General features: G+C 36.0%; 2 long non-coding RNA genes across 3 annotated transcripts in view; one reads left to right on the top strand and one right to left on the bottom strand.

The window, feature by feature from the left end:
* Nucleotides 1–10,614, top strand: part of LOC115290806 — a 37,388-nt gene extending 26,774 nt beyond the window's left edge. Inside the window, exon 3 of the long non-coding RNA XR_003908215.1 lies at nucleotides 10,405–10,614. This is a non-coding gene — a long non-coding RNA (uncharacterized LOC115290806). The remainder of the gene's footprint in view (nucleotides 1–10,404) is intronic.
* The window catches only part of LOC115290807, a 45,210-nt gene extending 20,078 nt beyond the window's left edge, over nucleotides 1–25,132 (bottom strand). The window contains exons 1-4 of one of the 2 annotated variants that reach the window (XR_003908218.1): nucleotides 25,051–25,132; nucleotides 24,027–24,207; nucleotides 20,794–20,840; nucleotides 10,342–10,460 (exon numbers count right to left, since the gene is read on the bottom strand). This is a non-coding gene — a long non-coding RNA (uncharacterized LOC115290807). Of the gene's footprint in view, nucleotides 1–10,341; nucleotides 10,461–20,793; nucleotides 20,841–24,026; nucleotides 24,208–25,050 lie in introns of those variants that run through there. The other variant, XR_003908216.1, reaches the window with a different exon arrangement.
* Nucleotides 25,133–26,225: the final 1,093 nt, after the last annotated feature.

Raw genomic sequence — 26,225 nt, 5'->3', positions numbered from 1 at the left:
ACACTGTTGGTCTCTCAAAAATAAATAAAAAATATTTTTAAAAAATTTAAAAAGTAATGATAATATCAATATCAAATCTTAAACTATAATTCCATAATGTCATCTGATTACAGAGTTTACATTTCCCTAGTTTTCATAATTTAGAAGGAAATTTGTTCATATTAAGATCCAAACAAGGTTTGGGGCCCCTGGGTGGCTCAGTGGGTTAAGCGGCCAACTTCAGCTCAGGTCGTGATCTTGTGGTTCTGTAAGGACAAAGTCTGACCTAACAGACTCCATGACAGAGGTCCCCCTCTAAACTAGAAGGTCTAAGGGTCAGTTTCTCTGGAACTATTAGGCTGTTACACATTGCCTAGAGCAGGAGACCACTTTGCAATATCCAATAAGGAAAGGCCAGCTACCTCTCCCCACATTCCTAAGGATGAGACCTGCATATAGAAACTTTAGATAGGACCCTGTTACCTAATGTTAAAGTTAACCCGATAGTCACCGAATAAGACCCTGAACTCGCTCTGTAGTTGGTTAATTTCAAAGATACCCTAAATATTGCAACTGGGTCCTGCCAAAAGTAACGGACGCTTTGAACAATGTGTATGGTTAAAGTTGCTGCCAATGCTGTTATACAATAATGATTGGATGTCACGATTTCTTGTAACTCCCCCTTCCTAAACCCCATAAAAACCCTACTCAGTCCTTGTTCGGGGCTCTCAGCACGGATCCACTGCGTTGGTGAAGGCTGTGAGACCGAGCTTAGGCCCGGCGAGCCTAAGCCGTAATAATAAATGCCCTTTGCTTTTACATGTGTGACTCGGTCTCCCTGGCGGTGTCTGGTTTTGGGGTGATATTGAAATCTTGGGCATTACAGTTCGTGAGTTTGAGTCCCGCGTCAGGCTCTGTGCTGACAGCTCAGAGTCTGGAGCCTGCTTTGGATTCTATGCCTCCCTCTCTCTCTGCCCCTCCCCTGATCACACTCTATCTGTCCAAAATAAATAAATGTTAAAAAAAACTAAAAAAAAATCCAAACAAGGTTCACACATCACATTTGTTTAATGTCTCTTTTTTTGTATGTTTATGCTGATATATATGTGTGTGTGTGTATATATATATTTGAATATGACTTACAATGTTACATGAATTTCAGATATATAGCATGGTAATTCAACTTGTCTGTACCTTATGTTATGCTTACTACAAGTGTAGCTACCATCTCTTACCATACAATGCTATTTTAATTGACTGTATTCCCTTTTCTGTGATTTTATTCTTTTGATTTATTTGTTCCATAACTGGAAGCCTGTGTCTCCCACTCCCCTTCACCTGTTTTGTCCAGCCCTCTCCCCACTTCAGTTTGGTGGCCATCAGAGTGTTCTCTGTATGTATAGTTCTGATTCTATTTTTTGTTTGTTTTTTCATTTGTTTTGTTTTTAAGATTCCACATAGCATGTGTCTTAAGATAGCTTTAATCTATAAGAATTTTCTCTCTCACCACTTTTTTCTTTTTTTAAAGAATGGATCTTAGGTGGGACAGAATTTCCCACATTCTAGATTGGTGTTGTCAACCTTGTTTATCTAGGTTTTTATTTCCACTAATCTGGTTGTTATGTTAGACCTAGAGACTAGTTCAGATTCAAGTTTGATTTTTCTTTTACAAATATTTCATAGGTTTAACTGTATATTCCCTATTACGTTACATTAGGGAGGTTATAATAACTTTTTTGATGTTAAGATTATTAAATAGATTCAATTATTGAATTAATTCAATTTAGCCACTAGAGGTCAGGGCTTTATTTTAAAAATAAGTACTGTAGATGTAGACTTTAGGTTTTGTAAAAGAGTGGAAAAATCTTTGTTAATGAGGTGTCATTATTAGGAATACCTGAGTAAATTTTTTTTGTCTCTTAAATATAAATTATGTTTGTCTTAAAAGGTTAAATACAGTTTTGCAATATAATTTTTCCATTTTAAACCATTTTCACTATATTATATGCTTCCCAGATTTAAACACTTCTGTACCCTAGAAAATTAAGTCCGTTTATATGCTGCTTTAACTGTATACAATATTCTGCTTAAAACGGTAAAACAGGAAAGATAAGACAGTAGGAAAAATACTAGTGAAACAGAGCATAGAGAAAGGGAATGAGCTGTAAAGGAGAGGAGGAAGTAAGGCACGGCTGTGGCTACTGTGGGAACGTGCAGCGGTGCTTCCTGCCTGGGATTGTGCGCGGGTCTGTTTCCCAGTGCTGTCTCCAGAACTTTGTTTGAAACATGCGGGCTATTGAATGGGTGACCTTGGGAGTCCCAAGAAGTTCTTCAATTTAATCACAGTAATAATTTTTCTTAGAGATGCTGATTGAAGTCGATATCTTATTTTTTATAAGTGGGAGAAATTGAACTTCATATATTTATATTTTAGTTTATATATTTGCTGGATAACTAATTTCATTCCATCCATATATTTATTCATTAGTTGAATGAAAGAGTAATCATATTTTTAAAATTATTTTATTTTATTTTTCTTAATTGTAAAATTTTATTTGAATCCAAGTTAGTTAACACATAGTAGTAATGACGTCAGTAGAATTTAGTGATTTATTTAAATCCAAGTTAGTTAATATATAGTAAGAAAGATTTCAGGCATAGAAGTTAGTGATTCATCACTTACGTAGAACACCCAGTGCTCATCCCACCAAATGCCTCCTTAATGCGTATCACCCATTTAGCCCATCCCCCCACCCAACACCCCACCAGCAACCCTCAGTTTGTTGTCTGTATTTAAGAATCTCTTATGGTTTGCCTCCCTCTCTGTTTTTACCTTATTTTTCCTTCCCATCCCCTATGTTCCTCTGTTGTGTTTCTTAAATTCTACATGAGTGAAATCATATATTTATTTTTCTCTGACTGACTTATTTCACTTAGAATAATACACTCTAGTTTCATCCACATTGTTGCAAATGACATGATTCAATTCTTTTTGATCACCGAGTAATATTCCATTGTGTATGTATATATGTATACATATGTGTGTGTATGTATATATGTGCGTTTGTGTGTGTGTGTGTGTGTGTGTGTGTGTGTGCGTGTGTGTGTGTGTGTGAGTTGATGGACATTTGGGTTCTTTCCATAATTTGGCTATTGTCAATGATGCTGCTATAAACATTGGGGTGCAGGTGTCCCTTTGAATCAGCATTGTGTATCCTTTGGATAAATACCTAGTAGTGCAATTGCTGGATTGTAAGGTAGTTCTTTTTTAAATTTTTTGAGGAATCTCCATACTGTTTTCCAGAATGACTGCACCAATTTGCATTCCCACCAGCAATGCAAGTGTTTTCTTTTTCTGCATCCTCGCCAACATATGTTGCTTCCTGAGTTGTTAGTCTTAGCCACTCTGACAGGTGTTAGGTGGTATCTCATTGTGGTTTTGATTTGTATTTCCCTTATGATGAATGCTATTGAGCATCTTTTCAGGAGTCCATTAGCCATCTGGATATCTTCTTTCAAAAATTGTCAAGATGGTACTGCCACAAAAACAGACACATAGATCAATGGAACAGAACAGAGAACCTAGAAATGGACCCACAAGTCTATGGCCAACTAATCTTTGATAAAGCAGGAAAGACTCTGCATTGGAAAAAAGACAGTTTCTTCTGCAAATGGTATTCAGAAACCTGGACAGCAACATGCGGAAGAATGAACCTGAACCCCTTTTTACACCATACACAAAAATAAATTCAAAATGGATGAAAGACCTGAATGTAAGACAGGAAACCATTAGAATCCTAGAGGAGAAAACAGGCAACAACATCTTTGATCTTGGCTGCAGCAACTTCTTACTAGCCATGCCTCTGGAGGCAAGGGAAACAAAAGCAAAAGTGAACTATTGTGCAGAAAAGCTTCTGCACAGCAAAAGAAACAATATCAACAAAATTAAAAGTCAATTGTTGGAGAAGATATTTTCAAATGATATATTGGATAAAGGGTTAATATCCAAAATCTATAAAGAACTTATCAAAATGAACACCCCAAACATAAATAATCTAGTGAAGAAATGGGCAATAGACATGAACACTTATTAAAAGAAGACATCTAGATGGCAGCCATATTGTATTTAAAGTAGCATGGTGCCTGAGTGGCTCAGTCAGTTAAGTGTTCAGCTCTTGACTTTGGCTCAGGTTATGATCTCACAGTTTGTGAATTTGAGCCTCACTGTGGGCTCTGTGCTGACAGCTTGGAGCTTGCTTGGGATTCTGTCTCTCTCTCTCTCTCTCTCTTTCTCTCTCTGCCTCGTCCCACTTGCTCTCTATTTCTTTCTCAAAATAAAAATAAACTTTAAAAAATTAAAAAAAAATAAAGAAATGTGGCCCTTACAGTCATGAAATTATAGAGTTGAATTAAAACCTCTTCTTATAAAGATTAAATGAGGTTTGTCATGTCTCTTTATCCATCCATTCACCCATCAATCTATCCATTCACCCATTTACCCATCTATGGATGAATGAGGTTCAAATAAATGGATGAGGTTCAAATAAAACATTGTACGTCTTTAGTGAAGAGGCAGATAATAATTCAGGGTTCACAGTTCAATATAATTATACTGTGTGTGTATGCTACATCAATCAGTACAGTGGAAGGGATCTAAATCAGATAGGGGTATGGAGGAAATGTCTTTTCTCTGACCACATTAAAACCACTAATGTGAGTGCCCTAAGGAAATTGGGGACTGATGGGTCATGCATTAAAAAAAAAGAATATCCCATGCCTATTAAAAAGAAGGTTCTGGGAAATTGGTTTTAAACAATATGATTGTTTTAAACACTATAATTATTTTAAATAATTTAAAGAAATTGGAGCATGTTTGTGTTCTGTCAGTTGCAAGCGAGAGATTCCATATTACAGAAAGAGAAAATCTTTGCTATCATTTGATAGAGTTTTTGAGTATGTTGAAGAGAAGGGATTATGATAAGCAAACTAAAGTGGGAAATAAAATAGCCTGTGAGGAGGATTTGGAGTAACTGATGCATAAACACTCTGGCGTGTTTATATTTGGGTTGAGTAATATTTTAAGCACTTGGGGTTTAGTTAATCCTGTTTCCCAAAGCAGTACTGTTCTCTGTATTTGTATAGCAGACCAAGGAAGGCAAACAAAGATAGATTGCCAGCACTGAGGCTAAATCAGGTGTTCTTTTGTGTCAGGGGCACAGAGTTAAAGTTGTCTGTATTGGAACTTAAGCAACATATGTTCCCCCTTTATTGTCTCTCTTAGGAAATATTAATATGGTAGCTGTCTTTCTCCGCCTGACTTACGTTTGCACTCATAGGTCTAACAGGAGAAACCTAGTGGAGGACCATGGGAAAGAGAAGGGGGAAAGAGAGTTGGGGAGAGAGAAAGACTCAAAACCTGAGAGACTATTGAATACTGAAAACAAACTGAGGATTGAAGGGGGAGGGGAAGGGAGGTGGTGGTAATGTAGGAGGGCACTTGTGGGGAAGAGCACTGGGTGTTATATGGAAATCAATTTGATAATAAACTATTAAAAATGTTAATATGAACATGGGAAACTTAGCCTGGAAGTTATAAAATATTCCTTGTTGAATTTTGTAAGGAAAGGGACATTCATTTGGTCAGTAAAAAGAACTTTGTAAGAGTAAATGCTCTAATAGCTTCCCAAGAGGTTGTAGAATTTTCTTGTTGCAAGAGCTTTAAATTTGCAATGTAGATCCATTTAGATAGCATTTTAGAACAGCCTCTGGCTTTGAGTACATGGTTATACTAATGTATTTTCTATGAACTAACTCAATCACTGCTTTCCCCAAGAAGCCTTTCCTTAGCTATTCATTCAGATTTGAAGATTTCTTCCTTGGTATCCGCATGTCACACAATCACAGCACCTATACAATTTTAGGACAGTTCTTTAAGTATCGGTCTCCTTTTATTAGACTATAGTTCTCTGAGGGCAGAGTTATATTTCAAGTTTCCAGTTTAGTGCTGGGAAAAACAATTAATATTACATAAGTCCTTACCTCAAGCTAAGTCTGTCATTTCATTGTTCTAGGAGCTGGCCATGAGCATTCCTATTTCTGTGTTTATGCCATCTGACTTATTTTGGGGTACACTTTTCTACTCTGTATTTGTATGAGGCTTATATGTTCTTCCAGGCCCAGCACAAGTCTCACCTCTTTCATAGAGATCCCGTAAGATTCAAGGCTTGTGTGAACATTCTTATTTTGGAAATTCTATAGCCTTTATTTACAAATTTGGTAAATTGGAATGCATGTATTGTGACTCCTCAATTAATTTGTGAGCATCTAAAAAACAGGGATCATGCACTATATCTACTGCCCCAAAGCCTAACATAGTGCTTTATTCAGAGTAGCTGGCGTAATGAGAGAAATATGAAAATGGCTAATCTCATCACTTAAGGAACTTTCTGTTGAAGACACTGTTTCTAAAATCTGTACACAATGGAGAAAGGGGAGCAACATTTCTAATACTATGAAATAATGATACAGTTTCCCATCCATTATCCAGAACCCCTGGGACCAGACTGTTTTGGAAATTAGAATTTTTCCTCTTCACTGGAGTAGTACTTAGCATTAATGATTAATAATAAATGAGTAAAGACAATAAAAACTATAAATATCCTCATGTCTGTTCAGATCACTTTAGTTAATAAAGTAAACCTTTATAATCTGAGTTACATAGATTGTGAAGTCAAATTATTTGTCCAGTGATTAATCTGTAAATCATATTCTTGACCTTGTAAATTAATCACAGTCTAAAATTTATCCTTTGTAGTCCATTTAGTATTCTTTTCAGTTTCAGTGGGGAGTAGCCATGTTAATATAAATGTCATAAGAAAACTATAAATCAGGACTTCACTATTCTACAAACAACAATTCTTAGAGTTTGGGTAACTCAAACATACAGAGTAATATGTACATCTTACCTTTTTTTTTTTTTTTTGGTGAGAATTCTGACAAGAATTTTTAAGGCTCAAAAGACACTACCTGTTCAAATAGAGTAAGCGTGAAAGAAAATAAAATTCTAAGGTGGAAAAAACCTTTTAGTTGACTCAGGAGTACACTGCTGCTTTTCTATTTTTTAACTGTTTAAAAAGGATTTAGAAATTAACTGCATTTCTATTTGACCTGAACTGTGTACAACATTTTAAACTTTCAGCCTCTACTCTTCTTGGCTAGAGTTTATTGTATTTTCTAATCCAACATTTATGGGTTTAGTTGAGCAATCTCTCTTGGCATGTATTTAGGTCAGTTTATTTATTCACAAAAATTAAGTCACTGTCATATGGAAGTATTTAGTGTAGTTTTTACCTAATAAATTGGAACAATGAAACCTAGAAAGCATTTTTATCAAGTTAAAATATCTAACCACAAAGGTTTCTCTCTTTCACTTTTATCATAAAATTACTGCTAGGAATTGTGCTATAGTATAAATTTTGCTTTTTTAAACATGGAGATTTTATTGTTAAAAATTAAAAAAATCAGGGGGAGGGGAAAGGGGAAAGAGAGTTGGGGAGAGAGAGGGACACAAAACTTGAGAGACTGTTGAATGCTGAAAATGAACTGAGGGTTGAAGGGATAGCAGGAGGCGGGAAAAGAGGTGGTGGTGATGGAGGAGGGCACTTGTGGGGAAGAGCACTGGGTGTTGTATGGAAACCAATTTGACCATAAACTATTAAAAAAAATTTAAAAAATCAAACCTTGATTGGGTGGACACCACACAAGATAGTGACTTGACTGGACTTTTAAAAATAAGACTACCAGAGGATCAACTGAGAGTGGAGATGAGAGATTAGAGGTGGTAGATAAGGAGGAGGAGGGGGAGGTACTGAGTGGTGAGGAGAGATGGTGAGGAGTCCGGATTGAATACAGTGACAGTGGATTTGGGAATATATCTTAACACACTATTAGGAGCCCCATGATAGAGAGCAACTGAGGACTGTTTTAACCACACATGTGAAAGCTAAACTGTTTTAACCTGTGACTGTGAAAACAAAGTCAGCATCAGACTCAATAGACCCTGTGAACAAAAGAATTAACAGATTATGATAGCAGATCAAAGATAGTTGGTAAGGGAGAAAGGGACAGTTTGATAGAAATGAGGAAATTGGGAAGGGATGAGTTGTAGTAGGTAATATGTTACTATAAGTCTCAGGCTGCTGACAGTAATACACAGTAGGTTTTGTATATATTTCATGACCTTATCATGAAAGAATAAAATGGACCATGTTAACAAACACAAGGTGGCTTTACTTCTATACTAGGACCAGACCAGTCACTCTGCACATCAGTGTGACCACACCTCTTCACAAGTTGCTTGAGGGCAGCATCATGTTTAAAAATGTTGGCTAATTGGGGGGCTCCTGCATGGCTCAGTCAGTTAAGTGCCCTACTTTGCCTCAGGTCATGCATTCATGGTTCATCAGTTCATCAGAGCCTCACGTCAGGCTCTGTACTGACAGCTTGGAGCCTAGAGCCTGCTTCAGATTCTGTGTCGCCCTCTCTCTCTGCCCCTCCATTACTCACACTTTGTTACTCTATTTTCTCTTTCAAAACTTAGTAAACATTTTAAAAAATGTTGACTAATTGGGAATCTTATCACAGTTGTTTAGCTAGTTGAGGTAAAAAAAAAAAAAGAGGGAAAAGAAAATAATTTCTGTGTTACTGTAAAGTCTATAATGGTGGGAAAATATTTTCACGTCCCTAAAAGTAACTATGGAGTTATTGCATGAGAATGGAGGTAAATTGGTCAGGATTCTTTTCCTTACAAGTGATAGAAACCTAACTTGAACCAGTTTAGGCAAAAGAAGAAAATTTATTGGGTCACATAAGAGAAAAGTACAGAAAATTACTTTTTTAGGCATGGCTGTCTCCAGGTGCTTAAATGATGTTCTCAGATATCTGTTTCTTTTTTTTTTTCATCACCTGGCTCTATTTTCTTTTTTTTAATTTTCTTTTTTATAATATGTTTTTATTGAGGTAAAATTGTTATTTAACATCTTATTAGTTTCAGGAATACAGCATGCCATTTTGGTATTTATATTTACTACACAGTGATCATTACATAAGTCTAGCTATCATCTGTCATGATACAGTAATCTCTTTCACTCCTTTTGCCCACCTCCCAACCTCCTTTCCCTCTGACAATCACAAATCTGTTATCTCTGTGAGTTTTGATTTGTTTTACTTTATTTTTTATTCCACATATAAGTGAAATTATAATGGTATCTGTCTTTCTCTGTCTGACTTATTTTACTTAGCATAATACCCTTGAGCTTCATCCATGTTGTCACAAATGACAAGACCACTTCTGTTTTCATGGCTGACTAGTATTCAATTGCATGTATATATCACAACTTCTTTATCCATTTATCTGTTGATGGACATAGGTTGTTTCCATATTTTGGCTATTATAAATAAAACTTCAATAAACAGGGGTACATATATTAGTTTTGAATTAGTGTTTATGTTGTCTTCAGATAAACACACAGAAGCAGAGTGGCTGGATCATATGGTAGTTCTCTTTTTAATTTTTTGAAGAATGTTTATACCATTTTCCATAGTGGATGAACTAATTTTCATTCCTATTAATGATGTATGAGGGTTCTCTTTTCTCCACATCATCATCAACACTTGTTTTTTGTGTTTTTTATTTTAGCCATTCTCACAGGAGTGAGATGATACCTCATTGTGGTTTTGATTTGCATTTCCCTGATGATTAGTGATGTTGAGCATCGTTTCATATGCGTGTTGTTCATCTGTATGTCTTCTTTGGCAAAATGTCGCTGCCCATTCAGTCCTGTGCCCACTGGTTTAAAAGTTTTTATTTTATCACAACAAGCATGCTCCTTAACCCCCATCACTTATTTTACCTGTCTCCCCCTCATTCCCTCTGGTAATCATCAGTTCTCTCTAACTAAGAGTCTGTTTCTTGGTTTGTCTCCATTAAAAAATAAAAATAGTAAATAAATAAAATGTCTGTTACCTAAAGCAGTCTACAGATTTGATACAATGCCTATCAGAATTCCAATGGCAATTTTCATAGAAATAGAAAAACATGATCATAAAATTTGTGTGGAATCACAAAGGATCCTGAATAGTCAAAGCAGTCTTGAGAGGGAACATTGCTAGGGGAATCATCTACCCTGATTTTAAACTATACTACAAAGCTTTAGTAGCCAAACAGACTGGTTGGCATACAAACATACAGAAATCAAGGAACAGAGTAGAGAACCCAGAAATAAACTCATGCATATATGATCAATTTATTTTCAACAAGGCACCAACAATATACAATGGGGAAAGGATTGTCTCTTCAAAAAATTGTGTTGTGAAAAATAAATACTTGCAAAAGAATGAAACTGACCATTCTTTCACCATATACAGATGTCAACTCAATGTGGATGAAATACTTGAACATCAGCTCTAAAATGACAAAATTCCTAGAAGAAAAAAACAACATAGGAGGTAAATGCATCAACATGGATCTTTCTGAGTTTGACACTAAAATCAAAGCCAACAAAATATATAGTTTGACTACATCAAACTAAAAAGCTTCTGCACAACAAAGGAAAACATCAATAAAATGAAACTCAACCTAATAAATGGGAGAAAATATTTGCAAATCACTTCTCTGACATGAGTTAATGTCCACAGTGTGTGTGTATGTGTGTGTGTGTGTGTGTGTGTGTGTGTGTGTGTGTGTATAATTTACAACTCAATAACATAAAGAGAAATAATTCAATTTAAAAAATTGGCAAAGGCCATGAAAATGCATTTTTCCAAAGAAGACATACAAATGGCCAATAGGTATATAAGTGGCCAATAGGTACATGAAAAGATACTTAACATCATGAATTATCTGGAAAATGAAAATTAAAACCACAATGGGATGTCACTTCACACTTGTTAGGCTATTCTAAAAGATTGCTGGTGAGAATGTGCAGAAGAGGGAACCCTTGTACACTGTTGGTGAGAATATAAACTGGTACAGTTATTATGGGAAACAGCACAGACATTCATCAAAAAATTAAAAGTAGAGCTACCATATTATGCAGAAATCCCACTTCTGGATAAGTACTTGAAAGAAATGAAATGACTATCTAGAAGAGACATCTACACTCTCATGTTCACTGCAACCTTGTTCATAGTAGCTGAGACATGGAAACAAAGTCAATGTCCACCAATGGTTGAATGATTAAAGATATTTACACACATATAATGCATTCGTTTTCAGCCTTAAAAAAGAAGGAAATTTTATTATTGGTGATAACAGATGATATTTGAAGGCATTATGCTAAGAAAGACAAATACCGCATGGTGTCATTGGATATGAAATTTAAAGAAGTCAAATTCATAGTAATAGAGAGGAAGGTGGTTGTTGCCAAGTTGGGGAATGAGTGGATGGGGTGAGTTTGGTAAAAGGATATGGACTTACAGGTGTAAGATGGGTAAGATCTGAGGATAGAATGTATAACATGGTGACTACAGTTGTTAATACTGTATTGTGTAATTCAAATTTGGTAAGAGGGTACAATTTAAGTGTTCTAGACACATACACAAAAACAGGTGAATACATGAGGAGATGGATGTGTTAATTAACTTGATGGGGATAATCCTTTAAAATGTATAGGCATAGCAAACCTTCACATTGATTATATTGTAAACTTATTTGTAAATTATACCTCAATAAAGCTGAAAAAAAAATTAAAAAGACCTTGCGTTTCTTAAATGGCCAAATTGGCTTTGACCAGTTTGCAACAAATCCTCCAGGGTAAAATCTAAATTCCTTAGAATGCTCCTTAGATACAGCCTTCCAGTAGTTCTTCAGTATTGCTTCTGTTACATTCTCCAATACTTACTATTTTCAGAGATTGTGAGTTTGGAGATCACATTCTTTTATACATCGCCTTGTCTTACACTTGCTCTTTTCTCTTATAGTACTCACCTCCTTAAGGCAATCTACCCTCACTTTTCCTCTCCCTTCTCTTCCAAAGCTTCATTTAGTATTGATCTGAGCTTATGTCTTCTGGAACATGTATCCACAAAAGTCATTTCAATGTTTTGGTTAAAGCATACAGAATTGGTTCTGCTTTGTGAAATAGATTGTAAATTCTCTGGGTGCAGAGATTATATTTTTATTACTTTAGTGTTTGCTATGCTCTTAACAATTGTTTATTGAAAATAAATTTAATGAATACACTTTATAACTACAGTGACCAAATGTCTTTGATGTAGATCAGTCTCAATTTATATGTTTATCTTGGCATAATTATTAATAGTATCACCTTTTCACACTCAAAAGTGTTTCAGTTTAAATGATAAATTATGGGTCACCATATGTATAAGGATTATTGGGGGAGATGTAATGCTGAATTGCTTTCTTTGCATTTAAGGGATAATTTTGTCTTTTGATTTTCTGGAGAACAGAGACAATAATTATTGTAAATTATAACAACAATGCTATCTCAGTAGTAATTTCTGTAAAGCAAAATGAAACTAGCTAAATGGTTCCCAGAAATCTGTGAAGATATGTGTTTTAGTTTGCTAGGGCTACCACAACAAAGTAGCACAGACTGAGTGGCTTAAACAAAATAAATTGATTTTCCCACAGTTTCAGAGGCTGGAAGCCCAAGATCAAGATGTTGGCAGGTCTGTTTGCTTTCTCCAGAAGTTCTTTCCTTGATTTGTAAATGGCTGCCTTCTCATTGTGTTCTCACAAGACTTTTTCTCTGTATCCCTGTTATTGCTGCTCTGCTGCTTCTTTCTTCTTCTTCTTCTTCTTCTTCTTCTTCTTCTTCTTCTTCTTCTTCTTCTTCTTTTAAGAGAGAGAATGAGAGAGCGTGAGCATGAGCAGGGTTGGGACAGAAGGAGAGGGAAAAGGAAAATCTTAAGCAGGCTCCATTCCTGATATGGGTACCTGAGACCCTGGAATTTTCTGCCCCAAATTCTTAGCCTGCTCTGGGGCCTTTTCCCAGGCTCCATCCTCCTGAGTGTGGTCTCTGCCACTGTGTGCACATGTTTAGGCCCAGGGTGAAGCTAAGGGCAGTTGTTGCTTAAGGAGAAAGGTTCTAGCTCTGTCCTGGTTTCCTAATTGTCATATTCTAGTGTGGAAGTGGGAGGAGCCCTTGGGCACTATGAGACTATATATATATACACACACACACACACATATATATATAGTATTATATGTATTTATTATATATTAGATATAATAATAGTATACATTTTATTTACCTATTTATTGATTTGCTTATATACCTTTAAAATATTTAGAAAATATAAAAATATAAAATGTACGGTGTTGATGAAAACCCCCTCCTTGACCCAACTTTAGTTAGGCTCCCCGTCGCCTTCTTTCTTGACTAACCTTTGACCTGGGGCCCCAGTTCTTGCTGGGTCTGCATAGCCCAGCTTTAACAAGATTGCTGCTAAGTCAGTTTATGGCAAATCTCCCCATTCTTGATATCTCATCACCTTGGCTTACTTTCAGCATGATTTCATTAAATCAGTTTAACAAGAATCTGATGTCTTTCTCCTCTTAGTAATTTTCCATCCACTGACCACCTCACCTAGGTCTTTGTTGAGCTATAGAAACTATACATTCCTACTTGTCCTTGTTGTATTCAGAATTCAGCTGAGTTTTATAAGAAAGTATTTTCCCCCTAATTCTAATAGTTTCTGCATAAAATATATCTTTACTACTTTGACCAGTGTCTGTCTTTGGATCTTTTTGACAGTATGTGTTGAGACTCTATAGCTGGTGTATTAGATTAAGAATATGCAGATTATGACCTGGTGAATGAAAAGGCACAAACCACTCACATGGGATCAGCAGGTAGCTCTGTCATTGTTTGAACTCCCACTTTGGGGAAATGAAAACCCTGGGGTCATTTAGATTGAAGGTGTGATTTCAATACAGTCACACAAAGGAAAGGAAAGTCACAAGATTTATTACTTATAAATACCAGAAATTGCCAGGGTGGGGGGTGTTGCACAGTGAGCCTGGGGTAATGGCAGTCTCCTCCCTAGCTCATAAGAGAGCAGGAGAAGGAGAGCCCCTATTACTTGTAAGGCAGATGGGATGGTAGTCATTGACTTTTCATGGGCTCTACTCTAAGTGGTTACTTTAAAAGGTGCCCTGGGAATAGTTTAAGGAGAATAGGTATTAACTTTTCTTTAAATGTTTAGTAAGGAGGGCTTCCAAATACATTCTCTAAAGCCAGCATTACCCTGACACCAAAACCAGACAAAGACACCACAAAAAAAGAAAGCAGGCTGACATACCTGATGAACATAGATGCAAAAATCCTCAACAAAATATTAGCAAACCACATTTAACACTACATACAAGGATCATTCATTGATCCTATAGTATTTATTCTGGGGAAACAAAGATGATTTGATATTCACAAATCAACATGATACATCACATCAACAAAACAAATGATCAAAATAATATCATCTCAGTACATTCAGAAAAAGCACTTTATAAAGTACATTTGTTCATGATAAAAACTGTCAATAAAGTGAGTTTAAAGGGAACATACCTCAACATACTAAGTTTATATATGAAAATCCACAGTTAACATTATTCTCAATTGTGAAGAAGCAGAGCTTTTCCTCTAAGATCGGGAACAAGACAATTATGTCCACTCTTAGCACTTTTATTTAATATAGTACTAGAAGTCATGGCTACAGAAATCAGAATAGAAAAAAGGAATAAGAGGCATCCATTTTGGTAAAGATGAAATTAACCTATTACTATTTGCAGATGGCATGAAACTATACCTAAAAAATCCTAAAGATACCACCAAAAATTACCATAAGTAATAACTCAGTAAAGTTATAGGATGCAGAATTCACCCAGAAGTTGATAGCATTGCTATACACTAATAACATAGTATCAGAAAGGGAAATTAAGAAAACAACTCTATTTACAATTGCACCAAAGAGAATAAGATACTTAAGAGGTGAAAGAGTTGAACTCTGAAAACTGTAAAACACTTAAGAAAGAAATTGAAGATGACTCAAACAAATGGAAAGATAGTCCATGCTCATGGATTGGAAAAATTAAAATATTGTTAAAATGTCCATATTGAATCTATAGATTCAATGCAATCTCTATCAAGATACCAATACCATTTTTCTCAGAACTGGAAGAAATAATACTAAAATTTGAATGGAATCACAGAAGACCCCAAATTGCCAAAGCAATCTCAAGAAAGCAAAACAAAGCTGAACATATCACAATTCCAAATTTCAAGATATACTGCAAGGCTATAGTAATCAAAACAGTATGGTACTGGCACAAAAATAGACACATAAAACAGAATAGAGAGTCCAAAAATAAAACCAGGACTATACGGTGAGTTAATCTAGACAAAGAAGGCAAGAATATACAATAGGGAAAATATAGTCTTCAATAAATGGTCCTGGGAGAACTGGACAGCTACATTTCAAAGAATGAAACTGGAGTACTTTGCAACACCATATACAAAAATAAATTAAAATGGATTGAATTTGAGACCTGAAATCATACAAATTCTAGAAGAGATCACAGGCAGTAATTTCTCTGACAGCAGCCACAGGAACGTTTTTGTAGATATGTCTCCTCAAAGGTGCTCTGAGGAAAGCAAAGCAGGAACATGGGGTGGGGAACTGAAGCTCAGGTCCTTATCTGAATGTCCAAGTGTGAGCAGGATTATCATACCATTTTATGGCTAGGCAGCAATTGAAAAATCTTTGTTTTCTCATCACATAGTATCAGAGACTTTATTTGTCTCCAGGGTTTGCAGATACTAAGGTTGGGCCTTTTTACTGAGCATTTAGTATTTGCTAGTCACAATGTCAAGTGTCATTTATTATTTGATCCACACAATAGTCAATTGATAGGTCCTATTTCTGACTTCACTTTATAGACAAAGAAACAGGGGCATAGAGAGCTTAGGAAGCTTTGTCAAAGGTCCCCTGGCTCAGAAGAGGCAAAGCTGGGACTGGAATAGAGCTCTGGCCCCAGAAACGGAATTTTTAGCCACTGTACCCTACTAGAGAATTATAAAAATGGCAGTTGTGAATCTCATTAATTTTGAAGGGAATAAAATATAGATAAATTAATCACAAACAGTGAGGCTGTCTGGAGATAATAGTTGTCTGAGAATTGCAACAAATTGTTCAGGCTCCAAGATTTGCCACTGTAGACACAAGACTAATTATAATAACTGCTTGCATTATCCTGTTATTTGTTCTGCCTTAACTAGTGCAACTGCACATTGGGAAGAGTAGGTAGTCTTGTTCAGATGGGAGTTTCTTCAGACAGAGGAGCAAAGGAGTCAGGTATCTATTTAAAACCTGAGAGAAAGTTGCTCTGTATCATTTATCAGAATGTAAAAGATTCAAGGAAGCTAGCTATAACACCTTTAGCTTATCTTGAGATGTAATTACAGTGCTTGAAGATTCCATAGACTTGTACATATTTTTAATTCTTCATATTCAAAATGTATACTATTGCAAGCAGGATCCACACTATGTGTTTTTAAGTACTGATTATCAGAACAAATCTTTACCCACACAAATGCTAGAATTCTCATCTTATTATTTTAAATTTATTTATTTAAATTCAAGTTAGTTAACATACAGTGTAGTATTGTTTTCAGGAGTAGAGCCCAATGATTCATCACTTCTATACACCACCCAGTGCTTATCCCAATGAGTGCCCTCCTTAATGCCCATTACCCATTTAGCCCATCCTGATACCCACCTTCCCTCTAGCAATGGTTTTGTTTTCTGTATTTATGAGTCTTTTATGGCTTGCCTTCTTCTCTGTTTTTATCTTATTTCTCCTTCTCTTCCCCTATGTTCATCTGTTGTGTGCTTTTTTAAATTCTGCATATGAGCAAAACCATGATATGTCTCTCTGACTTAGTTATTTTGCTTAGCCTAACACATTCTATCCCTATTGTTGCAAGTGGCAAGAGATTATTCTTTTTGATCACCAAGTAATATTCTATTGCATCTATATGCATCTCTCTCTCTCTCTCTCTCTCTCTCTATATATATATATATACACACACACATATATATATGTATATATATATCTCACATCTTTATCCATTCATCAGTTGATGGACATTTGGGCTCTTTTCATACTTTGGCTATTGTCAATAGTGCTGCTGTAAACATTGGGGTGCAGGTGCCACTTAGAATCTGCACTCCTGTATCCTTTGGATAAATATCTAGTAGAGGAATTTCTGGGTTGTAGAGTAGATCTATTTTTCATTTTTTGAGGAATCTCCATACTGTTTTCCAGTATGGGAATTGCATTCCCACCAATGGTGCAAGTGTTCCCTTTTCTCTGCATCTTTGCCAACATCTGTTATTTCCTGAGTTGTTCATTTTAGCCATTGTAACAGGTGTAAGGTGTACTTCATTGTGGTTTTGATTTGTATTTCCCTTATGATGAGTGATGTTGAGCATCTTTTCCTGTCTGTTGGCCGTTTGGATGTCTTCTTTGAAAAAATGTTTATTTATGTCTTCTGCCCATTTTTTCATTAGATTATTTGTTTGTGGGGTATTGAGTTTGATTCCTTGAAAGATTTTTGATACTATCCTTTTATCCAATATGTCATTTGAAAATATCTTCTCCCATTCCATCGGTTGCCTTTTAGTTTTGTTGATTGTTTCCTTCACTGTGCAGAAGGTTTTTTTATCTTGATAAGGTCCCAATAGTTCATTTTTGCTTTTGTTTCCCTTGCCTCTGGAGACATGTCAAGTAAGAAGTTGCTGTAGCTTAAGTCAAAGAGATTGCTTCCTGTTTCCTCCTCTAGGATATTGATGGTTTCCTGTCTCACATTTAGATCTCTCATCCATTTTGAATTTGTTTTTGTGTATGATATAAAAAAGTGGTCCAGTTTCATTTTTCTGCAGGTCGCTTTCCAGTTTTCTTAGCACCATTTGCTGAAGAGACGGTCTTCTTTCAGTTGGTTCTTCTTGGATGTGAGGGCGATCTGGCTGCGACATCTGTCACCCCATTGATCGCCAGGGTTGATTCGGCTGATCTGGCTGCTAGGCGGGTGTCCCCTTCCTCCCTCACCGCTCCATGTGCGTCCCTCCCAAAGCTGCGCGCTTGGTTGAAGAGGACAACCATCCCCAATAGAGGAGGACCGGTCTTCGGTCAAGGGTATATGAGTAGCTGGGCTCCCCTACTAGAACCTCCAAACAAGCTCTCAATTGGTTCTTCTTTCCTGCTTTTTGAAGATCAGTTGGCCATACATCTGTGGGTCCATTTCTGAGTTCTCTATACTGTTCCATTGATCTGCATGTCTGTTTTTGTTCCAGTACCATACTGTCTTGATGATTACAGCTTTGTAATACAGCTTGAAATCTGGAATTGTGATGTTTCCAGTTTTTGATTTCTTTTTCAGAATTGCTTTGGCTGTTTGGGGTCTTTTCTGGTTCCATACAAATTTTAGGATTGTTTGTTCTAGCTCTGTGAAGATTGCTGATGTTATTTTGATAGGTTTGCATTGAATGTGTAAATTGCTTTGAGTAGTATAGACATTTTAACAAAAAAAATTCCATGCTCAAGGATTAGAATTGTCATCTAATTTAAAACAGTGTTCTTCTGTTGCTCCTAGTTGGGGCTTTACCGTGTGGAAGATTTACAGGCTTATAGGCAAGGCTAAGTTAGTGGCTTGCTTCTTTGCTCATCATATTTATGTTTGTTCCTAATAAGGTCAGTTTTTAATTAGGGAAATGACATCTTTCTTGGCTTTTCATGTGAGCATGACTGTCCCAACCTCCTGATGATTTGTAAACCACAATATACAGCAGCTGAAATGCATTAGTTTGATAACAAATACAGGAAATGGTTTGAGCTTATAAAATACGCATCTTAGAAATATCTCACACCAAAATAGTGGCAATGTTTCAGCCATAGCTGGTTTTCCACTGTGCTTCAAGAGGGATTTTGCATGTGATTTTAAAATTCCAAGTTATTTCCAGTATGATTCAGTCTCTAAGATATTTTTGCTTTCCCCTTACCATGTTTTAGATTTAACAGTGCTGTTTAACAGTTATCTAAGCAAAACATGGAAGAAATCTTTAATTATAGACAGAATCAGCAATAGAAGTATCTGCTCTTTCAATACCCTACAAGTGAGGAAAGGGGGAAGTATTTAGTGTGGGCTGAAGGCAAAGAGACCATTTAAAGACCCCTGGGAGGTAGATAAATAATTTAATTTACTTATTTATTTTATTTGTTTGACCCCACTATAGATTCCATGATAGAAGTTTTCATCTATTCACTTATACAACTGAAACATTTGGAACAAATATTTGGAATGTAGTATGTGCTTAATAAATAAATGGAACATTTGGAACAAATATTTGGAATGTAGTATGTGCTTAATAAATAAATGTTGAATGAATAAATGAAGAAATGAATGAACTGTGCTGAAACATGACTGTCGCCTAATCTCTCCACTGTTTAGTTCTGGCATGATTGCCATGTCTAGAAGGGTTTTATGTCTCAGAACATGTCAAATGTTAGCAGAGGTAGAAAAAAATTGGTTTGTATAATTTGATAATTTTTCCTGTGTTGCTTACTCTTCTATTTTTGTAATAGGGATAACAGATTGACTACATGTGATTTTAGAGGTAAAAATGAGATTTATAGGTAAAAATTAATTTTATGTAGAATTTTTAAGTCAAATCTCAAATAAAGAATCAACAAATGAGTTCAATGAAATGCAGTGGGAATCCTTCAGAACTTTTTTTTTTTATCAAGATGCATATGAACAAGTCTGTATGTATGCTCAGGTGTTGTGGATAGTGATGCTGGTACTGCTAGATTGGGGTGAAAAGTGTCTTTTTCTGGATTTCTGTGATCCATCTCTCCCTGGAAAAGTAGCACCATACTTGGCCTCTCTATCCCTCTAGTAGGTCTCATAATGGACTTGGGAATCCTTAGGGTAGAACATGCCTGAAGGGAAAGATATGAAGGACTTTGGAGGTTCCACTCAACTTTTGCATTAATAAAGGAGCCATACTTCCTTCTTTTCCCTTATGGCTTAAAAGGTCTCTTTGCCATTTTGCAAATTTCTTCTTGTTTTTTTAGTTTCTTTATAACAATTTATGACTTGTCTGGACTTTCCATTAATATTTTACATGTTGAGAGACACAATGTTTTAAATCCTGTGATTCTCCTGTGCCTAAACTAAGTTTCTAAATTATATCATACATGGGAGCTGTAGCCAGAAGTTAAAAATCTGGCAGTTAAAAACTTGGATTCAGTACAGGTTTTCTAATGTTCCTTGGAATCACTCAATATGACCTCTTGATGGGTGAGTGTCTGTCTCTCTCTTTCGTAATTCCTGGGGGTTTCAAAGTTGGAAGTTAGAAAAATGCAGAACTGATGATGCAGCTTTATTTGGAAAAGGTGTCATTTTATTTCTACACATTTTAGATGTGGTTGTGTATGTGTGCATGACCAATGTAAAGCTGTAAATATATTAAGAGATAAAACTGCATATTAAATGTGTGCATACTTGAAAAAAACCTCTTAGCTTTAGAGCATAAAATATCTTCTGTCTTTATATGTTAGATTATAATTTATTACTCTACAGGAGATCCCCAATCTGGGAACAAAAGCATCCGCACATGTGTTGCTGGAGATTGGTTCAGGGAATGGGAAGAAGAGCAGTTAATGGCAGAATTAAGATGGGAGTTTTTGAGAAGCTGTTACTGTTCAAGCACTATGTTAGGTGCTCCACTCACCTTATTCCATTTACTAACACAATCCTGTAAGGGAGCTGGTCTTCCTCCTAATTGGGGAAGGGAAAATAACTGTTAATTCCCTTTACTGAGTAAGGAGTGTGTGTCTCAGAGTATGTAGCTGGTCTAAGGTTGTATAGAGATTGTGGCTGAATGGGAATTCAAGACTGCCTAGCCTCGTATAACTCTGAAGCTCATGTTCTTTCAGCTTCATGAAGAAATGGGAGTGCTAAGGGCTTGAATAATAAGGATATTCTTGTTTTCTGGCCCAATCATTGGCTCACCTGCTTCCCTAGCCACTACCTCTATGTAGTTTATCGCAAATCATGGTACCATCTCTTAGGCCTTTTCTCTGCTTTCTCTGTGGTTACTTCTTTATTCAGTTTTGTCAAAGTTTTTCATTTTTGTTTTTGTCTTTCTGTTAGTTAAATGAAATGTCTTTTCTAAAAAACTTTCCTTTTTAATTTTTTTTTTCTGTCCATGGAATCCTTTAAGTATAAACACGATTCCACATAGAAGCTCTGATAAGACTGTAGCTAAACAAAGATTTAAGTAAGATTTAATGTAAATACAGAGGGGAACCAGACATAAGTGGTTCTGAGCACTTTCTCAGAAGAATTGGGATAAGCACTAGCATAAAAAGCTGTATCATTTTAAAGACATATCTTCCTTTCAATATTCTTATGGGAATTCACATCACAAATAAGAAAAAAAACCTAAGCTTATTTTGTTTTATGAATTATGGTAAGGAGATGAATTTCTGCTAAAGGAACAGTGGCATTGAATTTGGGGAGGCAATGGCAGAGGGGCTGGAGAGGGAGGTGCAGCTTTGATAGTTGGCATTTTCATCTTCTTTACTCTCTCACATCATAAGTTATGTGCCTAAATGTTCTTCTTCTTTTAAAAAAATGTTTATTTATTTTTGAGAGAGAGAGAGAGCATATGAGCCTGAGTGGGGGAGGGGGAGAGAGAGAATCCCAAGCAGGTCCTGTGCTGTCAGCACAGAGCCCACTGTGGGCCTCGATATCAGGAACTATTGGATCATGATGTGAGCTGAAATTGAGAGTCAGGATGCTTAATTGATCGAGCCACCCTGAGGCACTCCTATGTTCCTAAATATTCTAATCTGCAACAGCCTAGGTAAGAGAAGGAGCTAGTATTAGGTATGGGAGGACATAGAAGGTTATAAGGTCTTTAAAAAGATTTTGTTTTATTCAATCTTTATAACAAATATGTGAAGTGGGTAGTACATTGTATTACTTGACTTTGCAACAGTAACAACCCCAAAATCTCAGTGGTTTACAACAATAAAGTTTGTCATTTATGTTTTATGGAGGCTGTAAATCAGTTCATGTCTGCTTCTCTTTATTCTAAAATTCAGACTGAAAGAGCAGTGTTCTAATGTGTTCTAATAGCAAAAGGTTGGGACAAATGTCACATTATATTGTACAAAACATGTCATATGTCCAGGTCCAAAGGCAGAGTGTGTGAAAATGTGCACCCCTCCCATGGGCAGATAGTAACGTGTCACAGGCAAGTATCGCTATTGTGGCTGCCCTCCTTGTTTTACAGAAGTGGAAACCAAGACAGTGAGATGTTAGAAGAGTTGCCCAAGATCACAGTACTGACAAGTGGTCAAGGACAATTTGGAACTCAAGTTTGACTGGAGGCCATTACTTTTTGTATTGTACCAACAAGAATGACATTTTCTTTCATTTATCCATTTATCTTTGTTGATTACATTTGCCATGAGAACCGTTTTCCTCCTAATGACCTACTAGAAAATTTATGTAGCTAACCCAATGTCCGTTATGTTTCCTTCTCTTCCAGTCTTTCAAATTAATGGCCTTAACATAAACCTTGAAATTCAAATGATTTCTGTATGAGAGAAGTAAAAAATGTTACAGATAGTGGGGGCGCTGGGTGGCTCAGCTGGCTAATCATCTGACTCCTACTTTTGTCTCAGGTCTCGATCTCATGGTTTCATGAGTTTGAGCCCTGCATCAGGTTCCATGCTGACAGTGCAGAACCTGCTTGAGATTCTGTCTTCCTCTTTCTGCCCCTCCCCTACTCACACTGTCACTCTCGCTCTCAAAATAAACAAATAAATTTAAAAAAAATAAAAGTTACAGATAGTCCAGTTTTGGATAAAAGTGGGAATTAAAAATAATTCTTTTTCAAATCTGGAACTGAGATTAATTATAGTTTAATAAAAATTTGTTTTAAGTCCCATATTTCTTTGTATCAGTTAAAGACATTGTCTATGAAAGAAGGCCAAATGTAATTTATAATGGTGGCTGTGTGGACTTTCACTGATAAGGAATTTTGTGAGCATTTTCAGGCTGGGGAGCATTATTTTTTTTAAATTTTCAATGTTTATTTAATTTTGAGAGAGACAGAGTACACGCAGGGGAGGGGCAGAGAGAAAGGTAGACACAGAGCTAGAAGCAGGCCGTAGGCTCTGAGCTGTCAGCATAGTGCCCAGTGCCTCTTAAAAACTGCATAGATATCAAAAGCTAGAGATTTCTGAATACTAGAGAGCTTCACTGTTGGGCAGATACTAATTTTTCTTTCTCTTAAAAATTGTATAAAGTATTTTTACCAATGCCTTCTTAAGCTACTATTTCATCTTAGTTTCTTTTTTTAATTTTTTAATGTTTTATTTATTTTTGATACAGAGACAGCATGAGAGGGGGATGGGGCAGAGAGCGAGGGAGACATGGAATCTGAAGCAGGCTCCAGGCTCTGAGCTGTCAGCACAGAGCCCAATGTGGGGCTCGAACTCACCAATGTGAGATCATGACCTGAGCCAAAGTCAGAGGCTTAACCGACTGAGCTACCCCTCATCTTAGTTTCAAAATTGCCATTAAAACAATTTTTTCCTATTAATATAAGATGGTCCCATAGGAAGTAAAATAACATTTTCTGTGTGGACTGTGTTGGGTAAATTGTACTCCCAGATTCAGGTTTTGTGGGTCATGAGCTTACACGTGTTTTGTTTTGTTTTGTTTTGGTTTTGGTTTTTTCCCTGGCCCCTTTTAAGAAAAAAAAAAAAAAAAAGAAAACTACAAACATTAAAAAAAAAGATTTGACATATTTAACATAGGAAAAGAAATCATGACAATTTGCTTGAACTTGGAGGTTCAGATCCCTTTTTTCCCTAAAGTATCTTGAGGTAGTTTACCAGAAATGCTTACACAGAAAAGCGTCCTTATTGCTACCTGGCTACTCCTCACCTGGAATACTCCTCCACTCCTGGCTCCCCAGGCGCCCCAGGGATCATGCACGGGAGGCTTTCTTCACTTCCTAGTAAGTCCATCCTCAGTCTTGGCAATTTAAAAGTGATGGTCAAATTGCACTGAGTTTAGTCTTAGATGAGTTTTTGAGTTTATTTTCTGGACTATTCGTAGCTTTTTACTAGGAAATGGAAATATTTATTAGGAATGGCCTTTTGAGACACAAGTTTCTTTCTAATTAATTTTTTTCCCCATAGCATTGGATGAACTATTGTTATTATAGAAACCATTTGGTATGAATATAGTCTCTCTTTGGAAATATTTAAATGGAACATAAATAATGAAAATCTGTTCTTAAATGAATAGTGCTGTCACTAAGATATTTAACTGAAGTTTATGTTGCTCAGACGCTGTGTTCAGAATAACATTACCCTGAATCAATCGCTTTGATTTTTAAAAAATCTTGTAAATGACTACCCATTGTTGAAGGACTTAAGTCATTTTTTTCCTTAAAGCTTTGTTGAAATATTAGCTCTGCAAAGACTGAGACACCACTGGAAATTAGTCTTTTTGGTGTAGTATTAAAAAATGGCAGTAGAGGGCCTCATTGCAATGTGCTGGATTTCTTTCTTCAAGAAATAGCATTTTCTCTCCATTGCTTGGCTTCTGTTCTCTCATTTTAAAACTTGCAATACATTTATTTGTAAAAAAAGAATTTTTAAATACAATTTTATTTTATTTTTACTTATTTTGAGAGAGAGAGAGAGAGAGAGAGTGAGTGAGTGAATGGGGGAGAGGCAGAGAGAGAGAGGGAGAGAGAGAATCATAAGCAGGCTCTGTGCTCTCAGTGCTGAGTCTGAGGCAGGATTCCATCCGATGAACTGTGAAATCACAACCTAAGCTGAAATTAGGAGTCAGATGCATAACCAATTGAGCCACCCAGGTGCCCCAAAACAGGACTTTTAAATAGAAATGTTACTATATTAAGAATGGAAGATGCAATTTAAGCCTTAAAAATTGTTACCTTTTTTCTTGGTTGCTCTGAAGATGTTGAAATTTTAACCACTTTCTTCATTTCTTTCCACAGCAGTAAGGAATTATATACTCTTTTAACTTTTCCATGCAGGCCGTTACTTTATTTCTTAAGCTCTTCCAGTTTATCGGCAGATTATTATAAAAGCACACTCTCAAATTATGTTACTTTATTCAAAAGATCAGAAAAATTACATGGCAGCAGTTCATAACATAATATCACACTTACTACATCTTTCAATTGCCTTTCAGCTAATTGTGCTTGGGTTCTAACAATTATTTCCTATAGTTAAAAAAAGTTGTAGGTTAAAACTATGTCAAGATGTTAAAAATAAATGAGGTTGAGTATGGATGTTCCATCAAATAAAACTGTCTTACTTATTTTGGTGATTAGCTTGACTGCGATCAGGACAGATAATGACACAGAAATAAAAGGATTGGCTGAAGTACAGGTTCGTGTGTGTAGTGTATGTAGACACAGGTTTGTACTTAATCCCAATAAGTTTCTTTTTAACACCATAGTCTAGCAGACCCCAAAGATCTTGGATAACTCTGGGTTCTGTAATCAACTATATTTATTTTTGTAGTCTGAACCTGGTTTCTTATAATTATGTTCATAGAGAGTTTTTTGTCTTCTCTAACAATCATTTATTCTCACTAAAAGTACATTTCCAGAATCCTGCTTTTGAAAAAAAAAGATTCCAATCATCCTTCCAAAAGGACTTGTTTTGAGATGAAAGAGTTTCAGAATAATGAATTATTGTTCATTACCAGCTTTCAGAATCCTTGTGTCTTGAGGAGCTTGAATAATTTAACTATTGGGGACTATAAACATTATATAGAAAAGAGCCAATATTTTATTGAGATTAAATGAATATATAACATCATATAGAAACATGTAAACATTATATGGAAACACATAACATAAACATATAAACATTATAGAGAAATATTATATAGAAATGTTATATAGGAAAGGGCCTTCATATGAACTTTAGATAAGAAACATTAAAATTTTTTTTAAATGTTTATTTATTTTTGAGAGACAGAAAGTAAACACAAGTAGGAGAGGGGCAGAGAGAAGGAGACAGAGGACCCAAAGGAGGCTCTGCACTGTGAGTGCAGAGCTGGATGTGGGGTTCGAACTAACAAATCTGCAAGATCATG

This window comes from Suricata suricatta, chromosome 4 (genome assembly GCF_006229205.1).
Source record: "Suricata suricatta isolate VVHF042 chromosome 4, meerkat_22Aug2017_6uvM2_HiC, whole genome shotgun sequence".
NCBI classification, from domain to species: Eukaryota; Metazoa; Chordata; class Mammalia; order Carnivora; family Herpestidae; genus Suricata; species Suricata suricatta.
This window is presented reverse-complemented; position numbering and strand designations above follow the sequence as displayed.